This window comes from Oncorhynchus masou, unplaced genomic scaffold (assembly GCF_036934945.1).
Source record: "Oncorhynchus masou masou isolate Uvic2021 unplaced genomic scaffold, UVic_Omas_1.1 unplaced_scaffold_7506, whole genome shotgun sequence".
Classification (NCBI taxonomy): Eukaryota; Metazoa; Chordata; class Actinopteri; order Salmoniformes; family Salmonidae; genus Oncorhynchus; species Oncorhynchus masou.
The window spans coordinates 1-14,683 of record NW_027013967.1 but is presented as its reverse complement, the minus strand read 5'-3'; the positions used below and the strand labels follow the sequence as shown (position 1 = coordinate 14,683).

The 14,683-nt window shown below is 55.3% G+C and overlaps 1 pseudogene; it reads right to left on the bottom strand.

The window, feature by feature from the left end:
- Nucleotides 1–56: 56 nt before the first annotated feature.
- Nucleotides 57–10,859, bottom strand: LOC135537325 (conserved oligomeric Golgi complex subunit 8-like; annotated as a pseudogene).
- Nucleotides 10,860–14,683: the final 3,824 nt, after the last annotated feature.

Below are 14,683 nucleotides of genomic sequence, written 5' to 3'. Positions count from 1 at the left end.
AGAGTATTTACCCAGTATGACAGAGAGCTGTGCTGGGGGGGGGACAGAGTATTTACCCAGTATGACAGAGAGCTGTGCGGGGGGGACAGAGTACCTGTATGACAGACGGTGCTGGGGGAACGGAACCAGGTCCAACGGTTGAGGAAAGGAGCAGCAGCAAAGGAACAGCAGAACTTGGACAAACAGCTCCTTCTCTCGGGCGCTGAAGGCCGTCTCTTCAGCCCGGTGGGAACGCCACGATCAACTTGGTGACCTGGGGGAGGAGAGAGGAAATCGGTTCAACAAGAGTCTTGAGTCTGAGAGAGTGTGACCTGATCCAATCAGGTAACTTCTACCATGGTCACCGACACAGTGGCTACCGCGTCTAGAGAGAGCGTCCCGTCTACAGCGTCTAGAGAGAGCATCCCGTCTACCGCGTCTAGAGAGCATCCCGCGCCTAGAGAGAGCGTCCGTCTACCGCGTCTAGAGAGAGCGCCCGTCTACTGCGTCTAGAGAGCGCGTCCCGTCTACCGCGTCTAGAGAGAGAGCGCCCGTCTACCGCGTCTAGAGAGCGTCCGTCTACCGCGTCTAGAGAGCGTCGCCCCGTCTAGAGAGAGCCGCGTCTAGAGAGCGCCCGTCTACCGCGTCTAGAGAGAGCGCCCGTCTACCGCGTCTAGAGAGAGCGTCCGTCTACCGCGTCTAGAGAGCGCCCGTCTACCGCGTCTAGAGAAGCGCCCGTCTACCGCGTCTAGAGAGAGCGCCCGTCTACCGCGTCTAGAGAGCGCCGTCTACCGCGTCTAGAGAGCGCCCCGTCTACCGCGAGAGAGCATCCCTACCGCGTCTAGAGAGCGCCCCGTCTACCGCGTCTAGAGAGCGCCCGTCTACCGCGTCTAGAGAGAGCGCCCGTCTACCGCGTCTAGAGAGCGCCCGTCTACCGCGTCTAGAGAGAGCATCCCGTCTACCGCGTCTAGAGAGAGCGCCCGTCTACCGCGTCTAGAAGAGCATCCCGTCTACCGCGTCTAGAGAGCGCGTCCGCGTCTAGAGAAGCCCACCCGCGTCTAGAGAGCGCGCCCGTCTACCGCGTCTAGAGAGAGCATCCCGTCTACGCGTCTAGAGAGAGCGCCCCGTCTACCGTCTAGAGAGAGCATCCCGTCTACCGCGTCTAGAGAGAGCGCCCGTCTACCGCGTCTAGAGAGAGCGCCCCGTCTACCGCGTCTAGAGAGAGCGCCCCGTCTACCGCGTCTAGAAGATCCCCGTCTACCGCGTCTAGAGAGAGCGTCCCGTCTACCGTCTGAGAGCGTCCCGTCTACCGCGTCTAGAGAGAGCGTCCCGTCTACCGCGTCTAGAGAGAGCGCGTCTACCGCGTCTAGAGAGCGTCCCGTCTACCGCGTCTAGAGAGAGCGTCCCGTCTACCGCGTCTAGAGAGCGTCCGTCTACCGCGTCTAGAGAGAGCGTCCCGTCTACCGCGTCTAGAGAGAGCGTCCCGTCTACCGCGTCTAGAGAGAGCGCCCCGTCTACGCGTCTAGAGAGAGCGTCCCGTCTACCGCGTCTAGAGAGAGCGTCCCGTCTACCGCGTCTAGAGAGCGTCCCGTCTACCGCGTCTAGAAGCGTCCCGTCTACCGCGTCTAGAGAGCGCCCGTCTACCGCGTCTAGAGAGCGTCCCGTCTACCGCGTCTAGAGAGCGTCCCGTCTACCGCGTCTAGAAAGCGTCCGTCTACCGCGTCTAGAGAGCGTCCCGTCTACCGCGTCTAGAGAGAGCGTCCCGTCTACCGCGTCTAGAGAGGCGTCCGTCTACCGTCTAGAAGAGCGTCCCGTCTACCGCGTCTAGAAGAGCGTCCGTCTACCGCGTCTAGAGAGTTCGTCGTCTAGAGAGCGCCGTCTAACGCGTCTAGAGAGCGTCCGTCTACCGCGTCTAGAGAGAGCGTCCCGTCTACCGCGTCTAGAGAGCATAAGAAGTCCGTTCCGCGTCTAGAGAGAGAGCGTCCCGTCTACCGCGTCTAGAGAGCGTCCCGTCTACCGCGTCTAGAGAGCGCGTCCCGTCTACAGCGTCTAGAGAGAGCGTCCCGTCTAGAGCATCCCGTCTACCGAGCGTCCGTCTACCGCGTCTAGAGAGAGCGTCCCGTCTACCGCGTCTAGAGAGCGTCCCGTCTACCGCGTCTAGAGAGCGCGTCCGTCTACCGCGTCTAGAAGAGCGTCCCGTCTACCGCGTCTAGAGAGAGCGTCCCGTCTACCGCGTCTTCCAGAGAGAGCATCCCGTCTACCGCGTCTAGAGAGCGTCCGTCTACCGCGTCTAGAGAGCGTCCCGTCTACCGCGTCTAGAGAGAGCGTCCCCGTCTACCGCGTCTAGAGAGCGTCCCGTCTACCGCGTCTAGAGAGAGCGTCCCGTCTACCGCGTCTAGAGAGAGCATCCCGCGCCCCCCGTCTACCGTTTCCAGAGAGAGCATACAGTCTACCGTCTGAGAGAGCGTCCGTCTACCGCGTCTAGAGAGAGCGTCCCGTCTACCGCGTCTAGAGAGATCCCGCCTACCGCGCTAGAGAGAGCATCCCGTCTACCCCGCGTCTAGAGAGAGCGTCCCGTCTACCGCGTCTAGAGAGAGCGCCCGTCTACGCGTCTAGAGAGCGTCCGTCTACCGCGTCTAGAGAGCGTCCGTCTACCGCGTCAGAGAGCGTCCCGTCTACCGCGTCTAGAGAGCATACAGTCCGTCTACCGCGTCTAGAGAGAGCGTCCCGTCTACCGCGTCTAGAAGCGTCCGTCTACCGCGTCTAGAGAGCGTCCCGTCTACGCGTCTAGAGAGCGTCCGTCTACCGCGTCTAGAAGAGCGTCCGTCTACCGCGTCTAGAGAGCGTCCCGTCTACCGCGTCTGAGAGAGCGTCCCGTCTACCGCGTCTAGAGAGAGCGTCCCGTCTACCGCGTCTAGAAGCGTCCGTCTAGAGAGAACGTCCCGTCTCCGTCTAGAGAGAGCGTCCCGTCTACCGCGTCTAGAGAGCGTCCCGTCTACCGCGTCTAGAGAGAGCGTCCCGTCTACCGCGTCTAGAGAGAGCGTCCGTCTACACCGCGTCTAGAGAGCGCCGTCTACGAGAGAGCGTCCGTCTACAGCGTCTAGAGAGCGTCTAGAGAGAGCGTCCGTCTACCGCGTCTAGAGAGCGTCCCGTCTACCGCGTCTAGAGAGCGTCCCGTCTACCGCGTCTAGAAGAGCGTCCCGTCTACCGCGTCTAGAGAGTCCGTCGTCCCGTCTAGAGAGAGCGTCCTGTCTACAGCGTCTAGAGAGCGTCCCGTCTACCGCGTCTAGAGAGAGCGTCCCGTCTAGAGAGAGCGTCCGTCTACCGCGTCTAGAGCGTCCCGTCTACGCGTCTAGAGAAAGGCGTCCGTCTACCGCGTCTAGAAGAGCGTTCACCGCGTCTAGAGAGCGTCCCGTCTACGTCTAGAGAGCGTCCCGTCTACCGCGTCTAGAGGCGTCCTGTCTACCGCGTCTAGAGAGCGTCCGTCTACCGCGTCTAGAAAGCGTCCCGTCTACCGCGTCTAGAGAGAGCGTCCGTCTACCGCGTCTGAAAGCGTCCCGTCTACCCGCGTCTAGAAGAGCGTCCCGTCTACCGCGTCTAGAAGGCGTCCGTACAGCGTCAGAAGCGTCCGTCTACTGCGTCTAGAGAAGAGCGTCCGTCTACCGCGTCTAGAAGAGCGTCCGTCTACGCGTCTGAGAAAGCGTCCGTCGCGTCTGAGAGAGCGTCCCGTCTACGCGTCTAGAGAGAGCGTCCGTCTACCGCGTCTAGAGAGAGCGCCCTTCTCCATCCGCGCGTCTATAGAGAGCGTCCCGTCCTACCGCGTCTAGAAGCGTCCATCTACTGCGTCTGAGAAACGTCCTCCCGTCCAGCGTCTAGAGAGAGCGTCCCTGCTACAATGTCTAGAGAGAGCGTCCGTCGCGTCTAGAGAGAGCGTCCGTCTACTGCGTCTAGAGAGCGTCCCGTCTACCGCGTCTAGAGAGAGCGTCCGTCTACCGCGTCTAGAGAGCGTCCCGTCTACCGCGTCTAGAGAGCGTCCGTCTACCGCGTCTTAGAGAGAGCGTCCGTCTACCGCGTCTAGAAAGCGTCCCGTCTACCGCGTCTCAGAAGAGCGTCCGTCTACCGCGTCTAGAGAGAGCGCCGTCTACCGCGTCTAGAGAGCGTCCCGTCTACCGCGTCTAGAGAGCGTCCGTCTACCGCGTCTAGAGAGCGTCCCGTCTAGAGAAGAGCGTCCGTCTACGCGTCTAGAAAGCGTCCCGTCTACCGCGTCTAGAAGCGTCCGTCTACCGCGTCTAGAGAGCGTCCGTCTACAGCGTCTAGAGGCGTCCGTCTACCGCGTCTAGAGGGAGCGTCCCACGTCTACAGCGTCTAGAGGAGCGTCCGTCTACCGCGTCTAGAGGCGTCCGTCTACAGCGTCTAGAGAGAGCGCCCGTCTACCGCGTCTGAAAGCGCCCGTCTACCGCGTCTAGAAAGCGCCCGTCTACCGCGTCTAGAGAGCGTCCCGTCTACAGCGTCTAGAGAGAGCGCCCGTCTACCGCGTCTAGAGAAGCGTCCCGTCTACAGTCTAGAAAGCGTCCCGTCTACTCTAGAGAGCGTCCGTCTACCGCGTCTAGAAGCGCGTCCCGTCTACCGCGTCTAGAAGAGCGTCCCGTCTACCGCGTCTAGAGAGCGTCCGTCTACCGCGTCTAGAAAGAGCGTCCGTCTACCGCGTCTAGAGAGAGCGTCCGTCTACCGCGTCTAGAGAGAGCGTCCGTCTAGAAAGAGAGCGTCCGTCTACCGCGTCTAGAGAGCGTCCGTCTACCGCGTCTAGAGAGCGTCCGTCTAGAGAGAGCGTCCCGTCTACAACGTCTAGAGAGCGTCCGTCTACCGCGTCTAGAAAGCGTCCGTCTACCGCGTCTAGAGGAGCGTCCGTCTACCGCGTCTAGAGAGAGCGTCCGTCTACCGCGTCTAGAGAGCGTCCCGTCTACCGCGTCTAGAGAGCGTCCCGTCTACCGCGTCTAGAGAGAGCGTCCCGTCTACCGCGTCTAGAGAGCGTCCCGTCTACGCGTCTAGAGAGCGTCCGTCTACCGCGTCTAGAGAGCGTCCCGTCTACCGCGTCTAGAGAGAGCGCGTCCCGTCTAGAGAGCGTCCCGTCTACCGCGTCTAGAGAGCGTCCCGTCTACCGCGTCTAGAGAGCGTCCCGTCCACCGCGTCTAGAGAGAGCGTCCCGTCTACCGCGTCTAGAGAGCGTCCCGTCTTACCGCGTCTAGAGCGTCCCGTCTACCCAGCGTCTAGAGAGCGTCCCGTCTACCAGCGTCTAGAGAGAGCGTCCCGTCTACCGCGTCTAGAGAGCGTCCGTCTACGCGTCTAGAGAGCGTCCCATCTACCGTCTAGCGTCCCGTCTAGAAAGCGTCCGTCTACACGTCTAGAAGAGTCGCTCGTCTAGAGAGAGCGTCCCTGTCTACCGCGTCTAGAAGCGCGTCCCGTCTACCGTCTAGAAGAGCGTCCCGTCTAGAGAGCGTCCTGTCTACCGTCTAGAGAGCGTCCCGTCTACCGTCTAGAAGCGTCCGTCTAGAGAGAGCGTCCTACGCGTCTAGAGAGCTGCGTCCCGTCTACCGCGTCTAGAGAGAGCGTCCTGTCTACCGCGTCTAGAGAAGTTCCACCCGTCTAGAGAGCGTCCGCTGTCCGCAGCGTCTAGAGAGCGTCCGTCTACCGCGTCTAGAGAGCGTCCGTCTACTGCGTCTAGAGAGAGCGTCCGTCTACCGCGTCTAGAGAGAGCGTCCCGTCTACGCGTCTAGAGAGAGCGTCCCTGTCTACAGCGTCTAGAGAGAGCGTCCGTCTACGCGTCTAGAAGGCGTCCGTCTACCGCGTCTAGAGAGCGTCCCGTCTACAGCGTCTAGAGAAGCGTCCCGTCTACGCGTCTAGAGAGAGCGTCCCGTCTGCCGCGTCTAGAGAGAGCGTCCCGTCTACCGCGTCTAGAGAGAGCGTCCCGTCTACCGCGTCTAGAGAGAGAGCGAGCGTCCCGTCTACCGCGTCTAGAGAGCGTCCCCGTCTACCGCGTCTAGAGAGCATGGGACAGCCTAGACATGTCATTATGGAAACTGTAGCAGAGACAGACAGGCGTTCGTTACCTTTACCAGGGCATCCTCCAGGTACTTGGTCACCTGCTGGGCCAGACCGAGGGACAACAGAGCCTGAGGTCGTTGAAGGCCGTCAGGGACGTTGTTGAGGAAGCAGGCCAGAGGGGGAAGTCCAGCAGAGCCATGGGGGGCTGGAGGGTACCTGGCTGGGTACTGGGGGCTGGAGGGTACCTGGCATGGAGCCCCCACCCAGCATCGAGGGAGAGATCAGAGTGTACAGGTTCATGTCCTCCTGGAACCTGTCTATGGCTTCCTCTACAGCTTTACGGAAGGTATCGGCCGCCACGCGCTGGAACATCGGGGCCAGCTGGCCGCGGAAGTCTGCCCCAACGCGGCTGAAGGACAGGCCGAAATACATGCACTGTCCCAGCAGGAGTCCAGGCGTCCGCCCACCCCCTCTGGAGGTCTCGGTCCAGGGTCACCAGGAACTCAGACACCTGCTGCACCACCCAGCCGTGGAAGATGGCCGCCTCGTTCACCGCCTGGCCGTGAACACCTTTCAACACAGACAACACCGTAAATCACAAGGCTGCCCCCTCGTTCAAACCAAACATCCAAGGCTGCCCCCTCGTTCAGCACCATACATCACAAGGCTGCCCCCTCGTTCAACACCATACATCACAAGGCTGCCCCCTCGTTCACCACCGTACATCACAAGGCTGCCCCCTCGTTCAACACCGTACATCACAAGGCTGCCCCCTCGTTCAACACCATACATCACAAGGCTGCCCCCTCCTTCAACACCGTACATCACAAGGCTGCCCCCTCGTTCAACACCATACATCACAAGGCTGCCCCCTCGTTCAACACCGTACATCACAAGGCTGCCCCCTCGTTCAACACCGTACATCACAAGGCTGCCCCCTCGTTCAACACCTTACATCACAAGGCTGCCCCCTCGTTCAACACCGTACATCACAAGGCTGCCCCATCGTTCAACACCGTACATCACAAGGCTGCCCCCTCGTTCAACACCGTACATCACAAGGCTGCCCCCTCGTTCACCACCATACATCACAAGGCTGCCCCCTCGCTCAACACCGTACATCACAAGGCTGCCCCTCGTTCAACACCGTACATCACAAGGCTGCCCCCTCGTTCACCACCGTACATCACAAGCTGCCCCCTCGTTCAACACCGTACATCACAAGGCTGCCCCCTCGTTCAACACCATACATCACAAGCCCCCTCGTTCAACACCGTACATCACAAGGCTGCCCCCTCGTTCAACACCGTACATCACAAGGCTGCCCCCTCGTTCAACACCGTACATCACAAGGCTGCCCCCCTCGTTCAACACCGTACATCCATGCCCCCTCCTTCAACACCGTACATCACAAGGCTGCCCCCTCCTTCAACACCATACATCACAAGGCTGCCCCCTCCTTCAACACCGTACACCGTACATCACAAGGCTGCCCTCGTTCAACACCGTACATCACAAAGGCTGCCCCCTCGTTCAACACCATACATCACAGGCTGCCCCTCGCTCAACACCGTACATCACAAGGCTGCCCCTCCTTCACCACCGCATATCACCAAGGCTGCCCCCTCGTTCAACACCGTACATCACAAGGCTGCCCTCGTTCAACACCTTACATCACAAGGCTGCCCTCGTTCAACACCGTACATCACAAGGCTGCCCCATCGTTCAACACCGTACATCACAAGGCTGCCCCCTCGTTCAACACCGTACATCACAAGGCTGCCCCCTCGTTCACCACCGTACATCACAAGGCTGCCCCCTCGTTCAACACCGTACATCACAAGGCTGCCCCCTCGTTCAACACCGTACATCACAAGGCTGCCCCTCGTTCACCACCGTACATCACAAGGCTGCCCCTCGTTCAACACCGTACATCACAGGCTGTCCCCTGCGTTCAACACCGTACATCACAAGGCTGCCCCCTCGTTCAACACCGTACATCACAAGGCTGCCCCTCGTTCAACACCGTGCATCACAAGGCTGCCCCTCGTTCAACACCGTACATCACAAGGCTGCCCCCTCCTTCAACACCGTACATCACAAGGCTGCCCCCTACTTCAACACCGTACATCACAAGGCTGCCCCCTCCTTCAACACCGTACATCACAAGGCTGCCCCCTCCTTCAACACCGCACATCACAAGGCTGCCCCCTCGTTCAACACCGCGCATCGCGGCTGCCCCTCGTTCAACACCGTACATCACAAGGCTGCCCCCTCGTTCAACACCGTACATCACAAGGCTGCCCCCTCGTTCAACACCGTACATCACAAGGCTGCCCCCTCGTTCAACACCGTACATCACAAGGCTGCCCAGCCAGTGACCTCACACTTCAGTTGGACTATTGACCTGTCTGTACCAAACCCACAGTACTGACTGGGCTTTTCCAGAACACATATGGACATAATAAACACATCTTCAGATCGTTCTCGTTGTGTTTAATCTTCATATGTATGTAAATGGTATCAAATAATTCAGCCTTAAATGAAATAAAGCACTGTGTCACCGGGAGCCAGCAGGGGTCCTCGTCAGAGAAGATGGCTCTGTACTGGGTGATGATGTCAAACAGATGTACCTGGAACAGAGGAAGACAAGTGTCAGAGAATTAAAGGCCTGTTTCCTGGGTCCTTCATCCACTGCTAGATAACCGGGGTCAGGCTACACACACGACAGGCCTCGATGGTCTTGGTGATGTGGCAGTAAGGGTCCTCATCAGGGACAGTGGACAGGATGGAATGGAGCCAGCTGCCCCGCGCCTGCAGGAACTTCACCCGTAGCTCCGCTCCGTGAACACGTCCATCCTCAGGTAGCCAATCACACGCAGGCACACAGGAAGCTGGGAGTTGCTACGAAGCTGTTGCAACAGCTGGTTCAGCATGAGCTGAGCCGACTGACGCACCTCGTGGACGATGCCCTGAAGAAGAGAGACAGACCACGTTACAGTAGAGGTCAGGGAATCACACTCTGTTACAGTCCAGGTCAGGGAATCACACCTGTTACAGTCCAGGTCAGGGAATCACACTCTGTTACAGTCCAGGTCAGGGAATCACACTCTGTTACAGTAGAGGTCAGGGAATCACACTCTGTTACAGTCCAGGTCAGGAATCACACTCTGTTACAGTCCAGGTCAGGGAATCACACTCTGTTCCAGCAGAGGTCAGGGAATCACACTCTGTTCCAGCAGAGGTCAGGGAATCACACTCTGTTCCAGCAGAGGTCAGGGAATCACACTCTGTTCCAGCAGAGGTCAGGGAATCACACTCTGTTCCAGCAGAGGTCAGGGGAATCACACTCTGTTCCAGCAGAGGTCAGGGGAATCACACTCTGTTCCAGCAGAGGTCAGGGAATCAAGCACTCTGTTCCAGCAGAGGTCAGGGAATCACACTCTGTTCCAGCAGGTCAGGGAATCACACTCTGTTCCAGCAGAGGTCAGGGAATCACACTCTGTTCCAGCAGAGGTCAGGGAATCACACTCTGTTCCAGCAGAGGTCAGGGAATCACACTCTGTTCCAGCAGAGGTCAGGGAATCACACTCTGTTCCAGCAGAGGTCAGGGAATCACACTCTGTTCCAGCAGAGGTCAGGGAATCACACTCTGTTCCAGCAGAGGTCAGGGAATCACACTCTGTTCCAGCAGAGGTCAGGGAATCACACTCTGTTCCAGCAGAGGTCAGGGGAATCACACTCTGTTCCAGCAGAGGTCAGGGAATCACACTCTGTTCCAGCAGAGGTCAGGGAATCACACTCTGTTCCAGCAGAGGTCAGGGAATCACACTCTGTTCCAGCAGAGGTCAGGGGAATCACACTCTGTTCCAGCAGAGGTCAGGGAATCACACTCTGTTCCAGCAGAGGTCAGGGAATCACACTCTGTTCCAGCAGAGGTCAGGGAATCACACTCTGTTCCAGCAGAGGTCAGGGAATCACACTCTGTTCCAGCAGAGGTCAGGGAATCACACTCTGTTACAGCAGAGGTCAGGGAATCACACTCTGTTACAGTAGAGGTCAGGGAATCACACTCTGTTACAGTAGAGGTCAGGGAATCACACTCCTGTTACAGTAGAGGTCAGGGAATCACACTCTGTTACAGTAGAGGTCAGGGAATCACACTCTGTTACAGTAGAGGTCAGGGGAATCACACTCTGTTACAGTAGAGGTCAGGGAATCACACTCTGTTACAGTAGAGGTCAGGGAATCACACTCTGTTACAGTAGAGGTCAGGGAATCACACTCTGTTACAGATGAGGTATTTCTAGATCTACCACAGTTTGTCAGACTGTGTGTTGACAAAATGAATATAATAAGGAAGTGGTGCGATCTGTAACTCCTAGCTGTGTAAACAGGAAGTGGTACGATCTGTAACTCCTAGCTGTGTAAGCAGGAAGTGGTACAATCTGTAACTCCGGCTGTGTAAACAGGAGGTGGTACGATCTGTAACTCTAGCTGTGTAAGCAGGAAGTGGTACAATCTGTAACTCCCGGCTGTGTAAACAGGAAGTGGTACGATCTGTACCTCCCGGCTGTGTAAACAGGAAGTGGTAGTTGGTAGCATTAATACCTGGATGACAGGTAGAGACGAGTGCTTCTTCTCCAGTCTCTTGACGTACGCTGCCAGCTCCAGAGCCTCCTCGTAGTAACCATTCCGGACGCAGGTGTCCATCAGCTGAGGGATCTCTAAGATCTCCAGGATCTCTGTGTGACGGTTCAGAGTCAGGCTGTTCATGCGCCGGCTCGCCCGATGTCCTCCGCCTCCTTCACAAAACCCCTAAAGGAGAGGATAGGCATGAGCCCAACAGGTTCTTCATCATGTCAACAGTTCATAACAGTATTCTAACAGATCATGGAACAGTAACATTCAATGAGATCCAGTGTGTCTGTCCTAGACAGACGTGAGCCCGGTACCAGTGTGTTTGCCCTAGACAGACGTGAGCCCGGTACCAGTGTGTTTGTTCTAGACCAGGGGTGTCAAAGTCAAATGGACGGAGGGCCAAATAAAAATTTAGCTACAAGCGAGGGCCGACTGTTCGAATGTTCATTGAAAAATTTTTAAATGACGCATATAGTCTAGTGAACCTAATTGAACCTACTGAAAACCTAACAAATATATTCCAATATGATCAGATAAATAAAGCAATATTTTCTTTATGGCTCTGTCAGTAATCTTTAATTTTCAACAGACACAAAAGACAAATTTCCTTTATATAAAAATCCCCATAACATGAACATTAAATGAAAGAAACCGGGGTATTCAAGGCACCATCAGTAGCCTATATTTTCTATTTTAGCAAAAAGTGGGCTAAATTTACTAAAGAAAAAAACAATAATAAATAATTTTCTATCATCCACTCAACTGAAATATTTTTAAAATATAATTGGATTGAAATACAATAAATCTATTAATCAAAAAAAAAAAAAAAAAAAAAACAACACTTTGTTTAAGGAGAAGTAACATGCATGAAAACAAATATTAAACTTTAACTTTTAAACTTGAACTGAGTAAAAACTCTAAATATGTGATTGCACAGTAATGTTCACTTGTTTGAGGTTGAGGGTGATACTTGGTGGTGTCCCATCTTTTCCATCATCAATGTTCGGGGTAAGGCTCTGAGCTGAGGAAATCCCCTCAGAATTGGAGTGGAGGTGTTCAGCAGTAAGTCGACTTCTGTGTGATGTTTTGTTCAGGTTCATCAAAGAAAAAAAGTTGTTCACACAGGTATGTGCTGCCAAACATAGACAACGTTTGAGCAGCCTGGATGCGCAGCTGGGGCATTGTGTCGGGAGGAACGGGCGAACTCCGCAGCACCCACTGCCGCATATTTTGCCCTCAGTGCATCATTGCATTGGAGGTCAATCAACTCCATTTGGAGGTTTGGTGGTGAGCTTTCCACGTCAACAGCAAATGGGTTACCGAGCAGTTCCAACCTGCTTTTTGTGCTTCAAAGTCAGCAAATCGGCGTCGAAAGTCAGCGGCAAGCATACCTATTTTATCAGCCAACTGTGCGCTCAGGAACGCACTGGTAGAGAGCTTCTCTTTCATGGTCTGGCAGCTGGGAAAGTGGCTCAAATTTTCTTTCCGCATCTGCGTCTCCCACAGAGTCAGTTTGGTTTTAAATGCCTTCACTGTACTGTACATATCAGAGATGACATGATCCCACCCTGCAGCTGCAAGTTCATTGCATTCAGATGACTCGTAATGTCACACAGAAAAGCCATTTCACACAGAAACATTTCGTCTCGGAGTTGTGTTATGTCTTTCCCTTTGCTGTCCAAGAACAGACAAATCTCCTCACGAAGCTCGAAACATCTTTGAAGCACCTTTCCCTGGCTTAGCCATCGCACCTCTGTGTGATAAGGCAAATCACCATGCTCCGTTTCTAACTCCGTCAGAAATGCCTTGAACTGGCGGTGATTCAAACCTTTGGCTCTGATAAAGTTAACTGTGCGCGTGATGATGCTCATTACATGCTCCATTTTCAAGGCTTTACCGCTGCGCTTCCTGGTGTATGATACAATGATAAGCTGTCAGCTCACCTGTCGCGTTTTCCTCTTGCATCTTTTCCCGTATCTTCGCCACCAGTCCGCTCCTGTGTCCACACATCGCAGGTGCTCCGTGGGTTGTCAAACCCACGGTTTTTCCCAAAGGCAGCTCCATCTCATTTACACATCTTGACACCTCTTCATACAAATCATGCCCCGTAGTTGTGCCATGCATAGGACGTAAAGCCAAAAACTCCTCTGTCACGCTTAGGCTGGAGTCCACTCATGGATGAAAATTGACAACTGGGCAATGTCAAATGTCGGTGCTCTCATCCACAGCCAAGGAATATGCAATGAAATCTTTTCCCTTTTTCACAAGCTGCTCTTTTAGATTGATGGACAACTGGTCTACTCTCTCGGCAATGGTGTTTCTGCTCAGACTCACATTTAAAAAGAGTTGCCTTTTTCTGGGCAAACTTCGTCACAAACTTTAATCATGCAGTTTTTGATGAAATCCCCCTCCGTAAATGGCCGGGCTGATTTAGCGATCTCTTCTGCCAAAATAAAACTGGCCTTGACAGCAGCCTGGCCTTGTGATTTGGCTTTTTTGAACAGAGCCTGTCGAGATTTGAGGCCTCGTTTTAATTCCTCTGCCTTTTGTAGCCTTTGTTCCATGTCCATATTCTTGTTTTTGTCAGCGTGTTTCGTTTCATAATGTCGTCTCCAGATTATACTTTTCAGTACCGCCACACTTTCTCCACACAGAAGACACACAGGTTTTCCAGCTACCTCCGTGAACATATACTCCGACTCCCACCTTGTTTGAAACCCCGGTTCTCAGTGTCCACCTTCCGTTTTGCCATTTTTGATGGGTATCTGAAAGTTAATTTTACTGTGATGCTGACGACTGCTGTGCCAATAAATATTGAAATGAAGCAGCCTACTGCTCGGTGCGTCACCGTTGCATTGTGGGAAATGTAGTATTGGTGCGTGTAAAAGATCTGCGGGCTGCCGGCTTTGTTGCGGTCTGCGGGCGGTTCTAATAATAAATCAAGATCATCCCAGGGGCCGTAAAAAACCTTCGCGGGCCGGATGTGGCCCGGGCCTTGACTCTGACATATGTGTTCTAGACAGACGTGAGCCCGGTACCCAGTGTGTTTGTTCTAGACAGACGTGATACCAGTGTGTTTGTTCTAGACAGACGTGAGCCCGGCACCAGTGTGTTTGTTCTAGACAGACGTGAGCCCCGGTACCAGTGTGTTTGTCCTAGACAGACGTGAGCCCCGGTACCAGTGTGTTTGTCCTAGACAGACGTGAGACAGACGTGAGCCCCGGTACCAGTGTGTTTGTCCTAGACAGACGTGAGCCCCGGTACCAGTGTGTTTGTCCTAGACAGACGTGAGCCCCGGTACCAGTGTGTTTGTCCTAGACAGACGTGAGCCCTGGTACCAGTGTGTTTGTCCTAGACAGACGTGAGCCCGGTACCAGTGTGTTTGTCCTAGACAGACGTGAGCCCGTACCAGTGTGTTTGTCCTAGACAGACGTGAGCCCGGTACCAGTGTGTTTGTCCTAGACAGACGGTGAGCCCGTACCAGCCTAGACAGACGTGGAGCCAGTGTGTTTGTCCTAGACAGACGGAGCCCGGGTACCAGTGTGTTTGTCCTAGACAGACGTGAGCCCCGGGTACCAGTGTGTTTGTCCTAGACAGACGTGAGCCCGGTACCAGTGTGTTTGTCCTAGACAGACGTGGAGCCCGTACCAGTGTGTTTGTCCTAGACAGACGTGAGCCCGGTACCAGTGTGTTTGTCCTAGACAGACGTGAGCCCGGTACCAGTGTGTTTGTCCTAGACAGACGTGAGCCCGGTACCAGTGTGTTTGTCCTAGACAGACGTGAGCCCGGTACCAGTGTGTTTGTCCTAGACAGACGTGAGCCCGTACCAGTGTGTTTGTCCCTAGACAGACGGAGCCCGGTACCAGTGTGTTTGTCCTAGACAGACGTGAGCCCGGTACCAGTGTGTTTGTCCTAGACAGACGTGAGCCCGGTACCAGTGTGTTTGTCCTAGACAGACGTGAGCCCGGTACCAGTGTGTTTGTCCTAGACAGACGTGAGCCCGGTACCAGTGTGTTTGTCC